The sequence below is a fragment of the Xiphophorus hellerii genome, chromosome 22 (assembly GCF_003331165.1).
Source record: "Xiphophorus hellerii strain 12219 chromosome 22, Xiphophorus_hellerii-4.1, whole genome shotgun sequence".
In the NCBI taxonomy this organism is placed as follows: Eukaryota; Metazoa; Chordata; class Actinopteri; order Cyprinodontiformes; family Poeciliidae; genus Xiphophorus; species Xiphophorus hellerii.
In genome coordinates, this window is record NC_045693.1 from 10,559,469 (window position 1) to 10,570,459 (window position 10,991).

A 10,991-nucleotide genomic window follows, 5' to 3' on the forward strand; every position below is an offset into this window, starting at 1 on the left:
ATATGACCATCATAAGCTACAAGCCTGAACTCAGTTTATATATAAAAGAAGAAAAATTATGCAACAATTTGAGAACATAAATTAATCCATTTACTTTCAAATAATACAAGAGGATTCCTGTTGTGAGGCAGTCTTCATTGTGGCCTATCAGATGAGGTAACTGGCAGTTCAAGATGACCCTACTCCCCTCCTTTCTCAGAGCAATGCTTTCTTCCTGTGGGAACACACCCAAAGAAAAACAAATTCATTTAGTAGCCTTTAGCTGAATGATGCACAATAAAAATGCTGACAGTCATTTAAAGGCAGCTAGCAGAAAACAGAATTCTTTATGGCTGCTCTTGGACGCCTGAAGGCCACGAAGAATATCATGGTTCCAGCCATGTGTCACCATGAAACAGCAGAGAGGCCCACGGCAAAAGAGACAACATAAATCATTCAGATTATGGTGGCGAAAGTCAAACTGTATTTTGTGTTCAGTGAGTGAGACCGACGCATTTCCACTGACTGTTATCACACACCATGCACCATTGCTTTTATTGGTATATTGAAGTTGACTTACTTTTAAAACTGTGGTATTTTAATAACATGCAAACTACAGCAAACTTTAGATTCATTATTTATGCAGTGAAGAGCGTCGTATTGAAGGTCAAAGTGAATAAAATTTATGTTCTAGTAAGTAAGATGGAAAGCCACATATATTTTAAATGATCCTACTTTCAATTTCAATGCCAAGTCAGGCATGTTTACCTGTATAGCACCCAAAGTATTTCAAATGGTTGTACTGGTATAAAAAAACGAAATAAAAAAAATTTACAATTCAGCCTGAAAGTATTCAACTCCCCCAGGCAGATTTTGTCTTTCAACAAATGTTGGTGTTTTGGAGTGGTTCAGCCAGAATCCTGACTTAAATTTGATAGAAAAATCAGTACAAGAAGGTAAAGATTAGAGTAATGGCAAAGAGGCCTTCCAATTCCAAAGACTTTGATCTCTTCACTAAAGATCAAACTACCAATGGAAACATGCAAAACAAGTCTAATTGTAGGAAAGGTTTGATTACTGGATCTCCAATGTAGCTTAATTTCCTCATTAGGCTTTAGGAAAGGCAGACTCACTGATATTCTAGGCATCCTGTCACATTGCCACATGGATGTTAAGTAATCAATTTGGGTATGGTAAGAAATGCTGCAATACTAGAATCAAAAATAGAGGGAAGGTAGAATTTAAAGTACTCCAAGAATAGAGCCTTGAGGGACCCCACATGCAATATTAGTTCAACTACATTTGTAATTGTACAAAAATATACACAACGGGAGACTACATCAAATCATTTACTAGTGTAAATCAAAAATAACTCAAAAGGGAATGGATAATTTTTTACGAACGCCCTTTGCTATAAAAAAAAAGCCCAGCAGAAAGTTACAAGTACAACTATTAGTCATATTAAAATAAAAATTGTAATTATATTAGCTTTTCCAGATAAATCTACTGTCATTTGAGTCTACTGTGCATTCTGGAATCTGATATGATACGAGAGTACATTAGTTTCACAAACAAAATTTGAGACTTCACATGAGTAGACATATCACTGAATAAATTTGATGTAAAATTCACAGTCTTATTTTTGGGCTTTTATTTGTTATTTCATGGCTGAAATGTATTCTAAAGCCTGTAAATTGAACATTAGACATTCAAAATGTTACAAATACAGGGATTCCCCCAGTGTATTATAATCCTGGCAGGCCTCTAGGCGTAGCATTTCTTATTTAAGATTTTTTTTTTTTAAATGTCTGCATTTTTTAAGACTTTATAGTTGGTGTTCAGATAATTTTCCAATAACACATAATCATCAAGTGATATTTTCAAATTTAATGTCAACTTTAAACATTTAACTTAAAAACATGGCGGGCCACTGGATGAATGACTGCTGAGAGCCCCAACCACCGGGCTTAGCAAGTTTTCTGGGGGAAACATTGAAATATTTGAAAGTTTTGATCAATTTTGTAGCAAAGCAACTTGAAAATTACTTAAAATAAACCCACATTTGCTTGAAATCCCTTCTAAACTTGTATTTGATGGTGTTACATTCCCTCACCAGACAGAAGTGATGGTGTAGACTTATTTAATCCCTGAAAGTCTTTTGTGAAGAACTGGAAAGCCATACTTAAAACGTCTGATCTGCTTCTTAGACCATTTCACTCTGTCTAGCAATGGCTTCTGTGGAAACCTGATGGCATGAGTCATAAAGCATGTGGTTGAGAAAAAGCAGTATTAATTTTCAAATCATGTTTAAATACTTTTGTAATAATCAAAAGACCAAATATGCTCCACACTGAAACATTTTTATGATTGCTAATATGGAATTAAGACAAAATATATAACCCAGAGGTGACCTGCAGGTTCAAACAATACAAACCATAAGAGAAATCTCCAACCAAGTGTTTAGGCACCGATAACCTTTACACAAAACATGTGCTGCTGCTAGGCCTGTCGCGATAAACGATAAATCGATTAATCGTACGATAAATTAAAACTATCGACGTCATTTCAATTATCGGCATTATCGTCTCTCGACCTTTTTCTCTTTCTGTTGATGACACTGAATGAAAAAAGGCTCAACTCCAGTGCTCTCCACTGATTCCTCCCTTCCTCATTTCCTTAGTGTAAAGCCCAGCGCACACTACACGATCTTAGAGCTGTCGGCCCATTTTCAAAACCTGACAGACCACACATTAGCCGACAGAAATCCTAGGTATAACGGTTCGATCGGGTTCGTTCCTGCCGTGTGGTGTCTAACAATGGGCACAAAATAATGGCTACAAGTCCAGTGAACTAATTTTAAAACCAGGTATTAATCAATGCTTTACAACAATCTACCTGCAATGCATGTGGCTAGTGTCAGCGTAAAGTCCTGACCGAATGAAAATCATTATAACATATTTACGTCACGTTAACGAAGAACAGCTGAAAAGTTACCGGGTTTATCAACTGCGGTAGCAATTTCGCTCCAACTCCTCCCCTTGTCATTTCTATATTCTTTGCATGTTGAATAAACATTAATGTTGTTTCCACATATCATCTCCAATGTCCGCTGGACTTCGGGTTGCGCCGTGTCAGCTGTTTGGGATTCCCCGACGTAATTTCCCCTCAGAAAACACGGAGGAGAATCCTCGCTTTCTGATTGGCTACCTGTCACATTCAACAGGCTGCGTTAAAGCGCCCAGTCGGGGAAAATCCCTGATTTAGATCGGAGCGGCAACGACGATCTACCGTAACACACCACACAATCTTAGGAAGACCAACGTTTTAAGATTGTTATAAGGGGAAAAATAGGAGCAAAAAATCATGTAGTGTGAACTATTGCATCAGGTAGTCGATGTGCCCATCTTCTCTATTTAAATCTAATTATTACTGAAGGGCAACATAATATACAGACTTCATAATCTGCACTCTTTTGGTTGAATGCAGTATTTATTTCCACTTTGGCTTTATGTTGTTTAGTTTTTATCAAGTACATTTTTTGTTAATGGAGACTGAGAATCCATTTTGTTTTTGGTTGTTTTGTTTATTTAGTTTATCAGCTCCAGTGTTAAATATTCTTTTGAAAATAAAGTGTATCTATCTTTGGCAGGAAATCACATGCATTATTACATCATTTCCATTAAATCAGTGTAAAAAGGTCTTCAGACAATATTATCGTTTATCGCAATAATTTTTTGAGACAATTAATCGCTCAGCAAAATTTGCTATCGTGACAGGCCTAGCTGCTGCTGTTCAATAATCGAAAGTCTTGCAATGTGCTGCTACCAGAAGTATCCCTCCGTTAAGCTGATGGAGTAATGCCTCGCATCAATATGGATTTTAAAAAGACACTTCAACAAGGCAAAGCAGAAAAATCTCATGGTGAATACAGAAAATGTGCTTTGCATGAACCGATCGCCCCTGCTTTTAACCCTTCCACCAGCTCTGTTGTATAGATTGGACTGTACAGAGAGAGACATGTCCACCACTATCACCTCATTCATTGGCAGTTGCGAGATGGGAGAAATCCTTTTTTCTAATGAAGAGGGAGAGGCATCGACCAGAGCTCCCTGTACTTAATTAAAAGGGATTTTTCACTGACTTCATTAGAGGTGAGGAGCAGCCTGGCAGTTTAATGCAGTATGTCACTTTCCTTTAGACCCTTGCAACAGATGAGATCTACCGTATTTTCTGGACTATAAGTTGCAGTTTTTTTCAGAGTTTGGCCAGGGGTGCAACTTATACTCTGGAGCGACTTATGTGTGAAATTATTAACGCATAATAAAAATGGCACCAAAAAGAAAATCACATTCTGCAGATTACAAGCTGCAAGTAGTAAAATATGCAGCCGAAAATGGTAATCGAGCAGCAGAAAGAAAGTTTGGAGTTAGCGAGAAACTTGTAAGGGACTGGCGAAAAGCGGAGGTTACTCTTACTGAAATGAAGAAAACAAAAAAAGCCAATCGCGGGCTAAAAGCTAGGTGGCCCCAGCTAGAGGAACAAGTTCGCACATGGGTGCTTGAACAACTTGCTGCTTGTCAACAGTGCAGTTGCATCTCTACGCCCAGGTATTTGCCAAGGAGATGAATATAAATGACTTTGCAGGAGGACCTTCTTGGTGTTATCGCTTCATGCAACGCAATTGCCTCTCTATCAGAGCAAGGACAACAATGTCCCAAAAATTGCCAGCAGACTTCCAAGTCAAGGTCGACAGTTTCCGTGGGTTTCCCCCAAAAATGCTACTTATACTCCAGTGCGACTTATAATATGTCTTTTCCTTCTTTATTATGCATTTTATGGCTGGTGCGACTTATAATCCAAAAAATACGGTACTTATATTAATTCCCAAATGCTATAAAAGTTTACTCAATATAGCAAAAGCAGTGTTATCAAAAACATAGGCAAAAAAATGTTTGCTTTCAGACTGAAGCAGCTGGTGAGCATACTGTAATTAAATGTGGCCTAGACCAGCAGCCAAGCTCAGGAAGTGCTTAGGCTTCCATTAAAAGCAATCATTTTGTAGTTGGCTAGAATTTTAATTAATTTCTTTTTTAACCTTTTGGAGCTGCAGCATGCATTTCAAAACAGCACTGCACTAAGCTGGCTAAATCTCCTGACTATCAACTTTGTCAAGTAGAACAATCTGCCAAAAGAACAGAATTCAGAACAATGGAAACACCTTCATGCTTAAATTGCTGTGTCACATTAAAAGGTTAATTTTCCTAAATGAATTGCATTAATATCCCAGATTGCTTGTCTTTAAAGAAGTTAAAACAGCTTCTACATAAAGGGGAGAGCAATTACGTGACCAGCTTTCAAAGTGACTCGGCCTTTTGCTTGGAGTGATTGATTATATACTTCTGTTAAAGAACTGTCACCTTGTTAACAGCCATTCCTTTTTCATGCTCCTTTTCATTAGTTTGTTACATTCAAGAGCAGAATTTTAACCAGAAACCCATTTGATAGTAAAATAAACCATCAAATTAGCCTGAAAATTCATTCCAGCCACCAGAATGCAATTAAACTTGGACTAAAATCTAGGAGCACATTTCTGGGATTATTTTGGTTGGCCCAAATCTTTCTGCTACACGGCCAACATTATGGGCACAAATCATTTTGTGCTTGTAAATTCAGTTTAGCAAACTGCCTTTTACAAAGCACTGAGATTTTAGCAGCTGGAGAAGAGATTACACCTCAGTTTTATACAATCAGCAAGCCGATCAGCTTGCAGATTGTATAAATGATATCTTTAAGTCTATAAATTAAATATATAGATTTAAATCTTTAAATTAAGATATAAAGCTAACCTTTGCATGTACGTTTTGAGTTGCATATGGGAATTTTGACAGGCTGTAAAACCCCAAAATGCCTAATCAAAAGATTTATTTGAAGCAAGTTAAACATTTCTGTATCTCCTGATTCACAGCCTGATGCAACAGAATGATCTTCAACTTAAGATGGACACGTTGAGGGCAGAAGAGCTCAACATGTAGATTTCCCCCGTCTGATCATTTTTTCAAATCCTTCATTTCCTCAATATTAGAGTTCTGTGTAAGATGTTATAGTTGTCAGTATTCATGAGTAGTGAATACTATTCTAACAATAGTTTCCATAATAAAACTGTTCAATAATTTAAAGAATGACTGAAATGCAAAGTTTGGTTGTACTTTGAGGTCCGGCAAAATGATGTTTCAAGTGCTTGCAGTGCTTGATATGTTTTATAAGTAACCAATTCTCTTTGATCCAATTAAAAGAGCCAATTCAATTTTTGGCTAGACTAATCTCCCATAAGGAGGAAACACTAGTCTTTATAAAATGTGAGAATATGCAAAGGTTATAAAATGTTATAAAGACCATGACGTAAATTTGCTGACTATGTGGTTCAAACTAACAAACCAGAACAAGGCTCAGAGCATGCAGAGTTTAAGTTGTGCTGATTATAGCATGTTTTGAAAATGCAACGAACATCAGGATCAAAGAAAGGTTTTGGTTCATTTATCTCACAGAAACGGAGAATCCTCCCACACTGCGTCGCATGGGGACCTGAAAGTATCGCTGGGAGAACTGGATGCAACTCCACTCAACATAAAACTGCCTCAGTGTAAGAATGTGTATCTCTACATTACAAATATATAAGCCTGAAGTAGAACATGATTTCACTTTATCCTGTTCCTTTTTTATTCTCCCAATCTGTTTCTGCCTCAGACTTGTAAGAGGCTGCTCTGAAATCTCTCATATTAATTACTTTCTCTTTGCCACATGCCCTGTAACCAATCTTCGGAAGCTGGCACTGCATAACTTTGCATTCTAAATCTGCTTTGAATATAGAATCGAAAACCCAGTTTACAACGCTCTCGGTCAACTTTTCTTGTGTAAGTGCTCAGAAATTTTCATTTTGCTTTTGCCAACAGCATCACCTGAATTAAACACGAAATGGCTAGAAACTAGGATGTACACATCATATGGAGAACATAAACTTTGCATAAGATAAGACAAACATGCAGGCTAGAGTGGAATATTTTAAAACATATCAAAGGCCATCTTTGAATTTAGACAAGAGCTCCAGGTAAAGGTATATAAAAAGCCTCAAAAACATTTTTTAATCGCAGTACAGTCCATTTTAGCTAAGAGGATACTACTTCGTGTACTAACCTTGTAAAAATGTTACTGAATACCAAGAGATCTTTGACTTTTTCTTCTTTTTTTTTTTTTAAACACACAATCCCTCTAGATTGTCCAGAGTCCTGGTTCTCACTTATGCTCTTCTCTTCAGAAGAAGAGAAGAGCATAAATTTTTAGCAGGATTTGTACCTCGTTTCCACTGAGTGGTATGGGTCGCAATGGTTAGGTACGCCACTTTCTGTTTGCAATGTAAAAGCGGACCATACAACCAACCTCTACTGCACCATACCTGGATCCCCTTCACTTATACGACCACAGGAGAACGTTATGGAAACAGTTGAGCTTCTGGCACCAACCAGTCCAAGAGGGCGAAAAAAAAACCCACAACAAGTCACTTGCTAGTGGATTACGTTTGTCACACTATTATGAAGCAACATTTAGGAACCCTGTCTGCCCAGAGAGACCAACTGGCAGTGGGAATACTCTGAATACATCAGATCACAAAAATAGAGAACTGAACCGACACATGCTGCTCTGTGGAAGTGAGACATGAGTTAGCTTTGGAAGGAGGATGATTCTTTTAGTGGCGAAAAGTTTGTGTTGCCTTGGCCTTAAGCTTTGGATCCAATGCTGCAAAACGTCACAGGTTGCGACATAAAATACCATGCACTCTAAAGGCCCCTGGACTTTTGGAAGAAAGAGCATCACAGATCCTTCAACATCTCATATCCAAAATTAAGATTGGAAATGAAATGTTTTTCCATATATTTATGCTTTCACACCAAAGACATCTGGAGATCTTTTAACTAAAAAACTTGATATAATTCTCAAACCAAAACAGTTCAGATAAAAGTCCCAGTAAGGTTTGACAAACACCACATGTCTATTAAGACACCTACTCCAGATGTGGTTCCCAAGGAATGGCTAACATACCGTAAAAAATGTCAGCCAATGTCCACATAACACTTAAAAGTAGTCATTTTAATAGAACATTTTAAGCTTATATGCATCTCAGTAGAAGCCTTCTACGTCAGCAATGCCATTTATTTTTTCCTCCTTGGCAGAATGCAAATCCACCTGAAGACAAATGTCAAATCCATAAAGTCATTCATTAAACACTTAGAGATCCAGCAATATCAGTGGGCCCACCAGTCATCAGCACAGTGGCATTTTCGCCTGGATGTTAAATTGAATCATGTATAATAAAAGATGCGGATACATGAATGGATAGATTCAAATATAACATATCTGTCAAGCTCTGAGTGGAAATGGACCAGCCTTCCCTCTGAGCAAAAAGAAACTGCAAGATTACGCAGACACTTACAGCGCTTTAATTTATATGCAAGACATTCAGCGACCAAAGTGCCATGTGTCAATATTCAAGATCTCTTAATTAGGTGCAGTGACAGCAGCTAATGAGTCCAGGGCTGTCAAGCTACTAAAAGTCACCTGCTAATTATCCAACACCCACATGCAGACCTTGGCACACAAAATATCCTCCCCTGCCCCCCTCCCCAAATGTGAACCTAAAAAGTAGCAGGGCCCTAAAATCTGTTGCTGAACCCTTTTCAAAGACTTTAGCTTAATTTCAACTTTAGCTTCAGGACTTTCACAATAGTTTCAAATTTGATAAAGAATTTACAATGAAGCATGTATGATGGAAAAGTCCCTCTACATTTTTCACAGAGTTACTGGTACACTTCTGTTTGATAAATAATGCAAGACGCGACACGGCCAAATACAGCGAGCTCCAAAAAGTGACATTTGGTGTTAGTTCAAGAATTGGGCACAAATTTAGCTGAAGAAAGGGGATGTTCAGTATAAACTCTGAGCTCGCAGCAGTGGCTCTGTTGAAACATTGGGCGGTTTCAGGATGATACCATTCTGTCCCTGCCTCAAGAAAAGACATGCAGTTTGCTTAAAAATCTTCATACAAGCTTCCCAAACACACCATCTCCAACAACTGACTCAAAAAGTTAGCTTTTGGATGCCGTTTAAATCCAGATAGTTAGAAAATCAGACTGAATGCTCAGCTGACCCCTCTATAAGGAAGTTATTCACAAGGCTCGCAGTGACACCAGCTGGCAGGAGCTGGTTACTACAAGCATCATTATTAAAGTAGAAAGGGGATCTGAGGCATCATTCATGCATTTATGGAGCCGTTTCCAGAACCAAAGTGCAAATCTTTTACTTGGCAGGACAAAATTCAAAAACATTCACCCATTTTATATTCATCCTCGTTTTCAAAATGTTTTAACTTTCTTTTGTTCATTTCTAATTAGTTATTTTATTAATATAGTTAGTTTGGACATAAGATACAATTCTATGCTTTATCTTGATTTATGGATAAATATTTTTTCTGCTGTTAAAATGAGCTGCACCGTTGTACCAGCAGTCCCCTGTAGGTCTGAGGATGTCTCAAGAATGAATCTAAGAACATTCATACATACAAACATATAAAGATGCTTAGACAAGTAATATTTTGTGTATGGTTTGTTTCAATAAAAAAAATAAATAAATAAATAGTGCAATTTTTCCTCATTGTTCCTCATTTTGGAACATTTTATCCTAGTCTTAGTTTTGAATGCTTTTTCTTTGACATCTTGTTACATTTGACTTAAAGATCACCCCCGTTCTCTGTTCAAAAATCCATCCAAATGTAATCAATGCAAGGTCAAAATTGCACTCTACATACATACACATATACATACATAAACAGGAATTAAGTAATCTTTGTACCTCCAGAATGCTCTGAGCACCCCTCCACTTAGTGTTCCACCGTTTGGCAAGTGTTTTGACCTGATGGAAAAAGCAAAAATATCCTGTATGATATCTAAAAGGAAATTGTGGTGGAAAATTACTACAAGTTCACATCTGCTGATCATGTTATATGAAATGCTTGTAAACTCTCACCAAAATAACTATTTGGGTTTCATGTACAAGGTTGGAAGTTGTTTTCTGCAGCTGCATCAGAACCAGTCTGTCTCACCCCTTGTTGTTAATTCTTTATCCTTGGTATAAAACTCATGTGTTGTCTCTGCCTGGCAGAGCTTTTCATCCAGACCTGCTTCATTATTGATTGTCCTACAAGCTCTCTATATTGTGCACAATATATTAATAAACCTGATTGAGTGATTTCACCTGACAGTGCTTGGTAAAATAGTTTTTTCCACAACCGAAATCTTGAGTGTGTCTCTAATGTTTTACTTGCCTTTTCTTCATTGTATTGCAACTTCTCCCTTTGCTTTACAGAAGTAGCCCAATCCACATCAATAACCTGCATTGTTGGAGAAAACCAAATAAAAGAATCAGCACACTGTTGTCATTTTGGATGACATTTTGTATTCCTGACAGATTGCAGAACCTGAGCGGCTTCAGCTAGAAGTGTTCGAAGCCTGGTGACCTCAGCCTGCAGCTCTCTGACCACTTTGGTGCTGCTGTCTTCATTCACTGTTGGGGTGTTTATTATGTTTTTAGCCCGGCTGGCAAAGCGCAGAGTGGTTAGGGTCTCCTCGTAGTTCACATCAGCAGGAGAAATGGCTGCCAAGAGAGGTCATCATGCAAGAATGACGATTCGTCAGTCAAATTAAAGGTGGTGAACAAAGATTACTTTACTGTATTTCCAATAAGATAAAAAAAAATAGAATCCAAATAAATACAGTGGAAATGTCTTCATAACACATACTTGCTATAATTGTAGTTCTGGTGTTTCCACCAAGACTGTCTTTCAGTAGCCATGTCAGCACAGAGTTTCTGTAAGGAATGAAGATCTGCCTCTTTTTTGCTGACTGTCCACTCACTGCAAGGTCAGCTACAGGTCAAATTGAAGGAAAAAAAATTATACAATGATT

General features: G+C 37.6%; 1 long non-coding RNA gene across 1 annotated transcript; it reads right to left on the reverse strand.

Moving 5' to 3' along the window:
- Positions 1 to 10,350: 10,350 nt before the first annotated feature.
- Positions 10,351 to 10,951, reverse strand: LOC116712808 (uncharacterized). Its single transcript, XR_004337681.1, has 3 exons — positions 10,826 to 10,951; positions 10,505 to 10,680; positions 10,351 to 10,417 (listed from the first exon to the last, which is right to left on the reverse strand). It is a non-coding gene; the product is annotated as an uncharacterized LOC116712808 (long non-coding RNA).
- Positions 10,952 to 10,991: the final 40 nt, after the last annotated feature.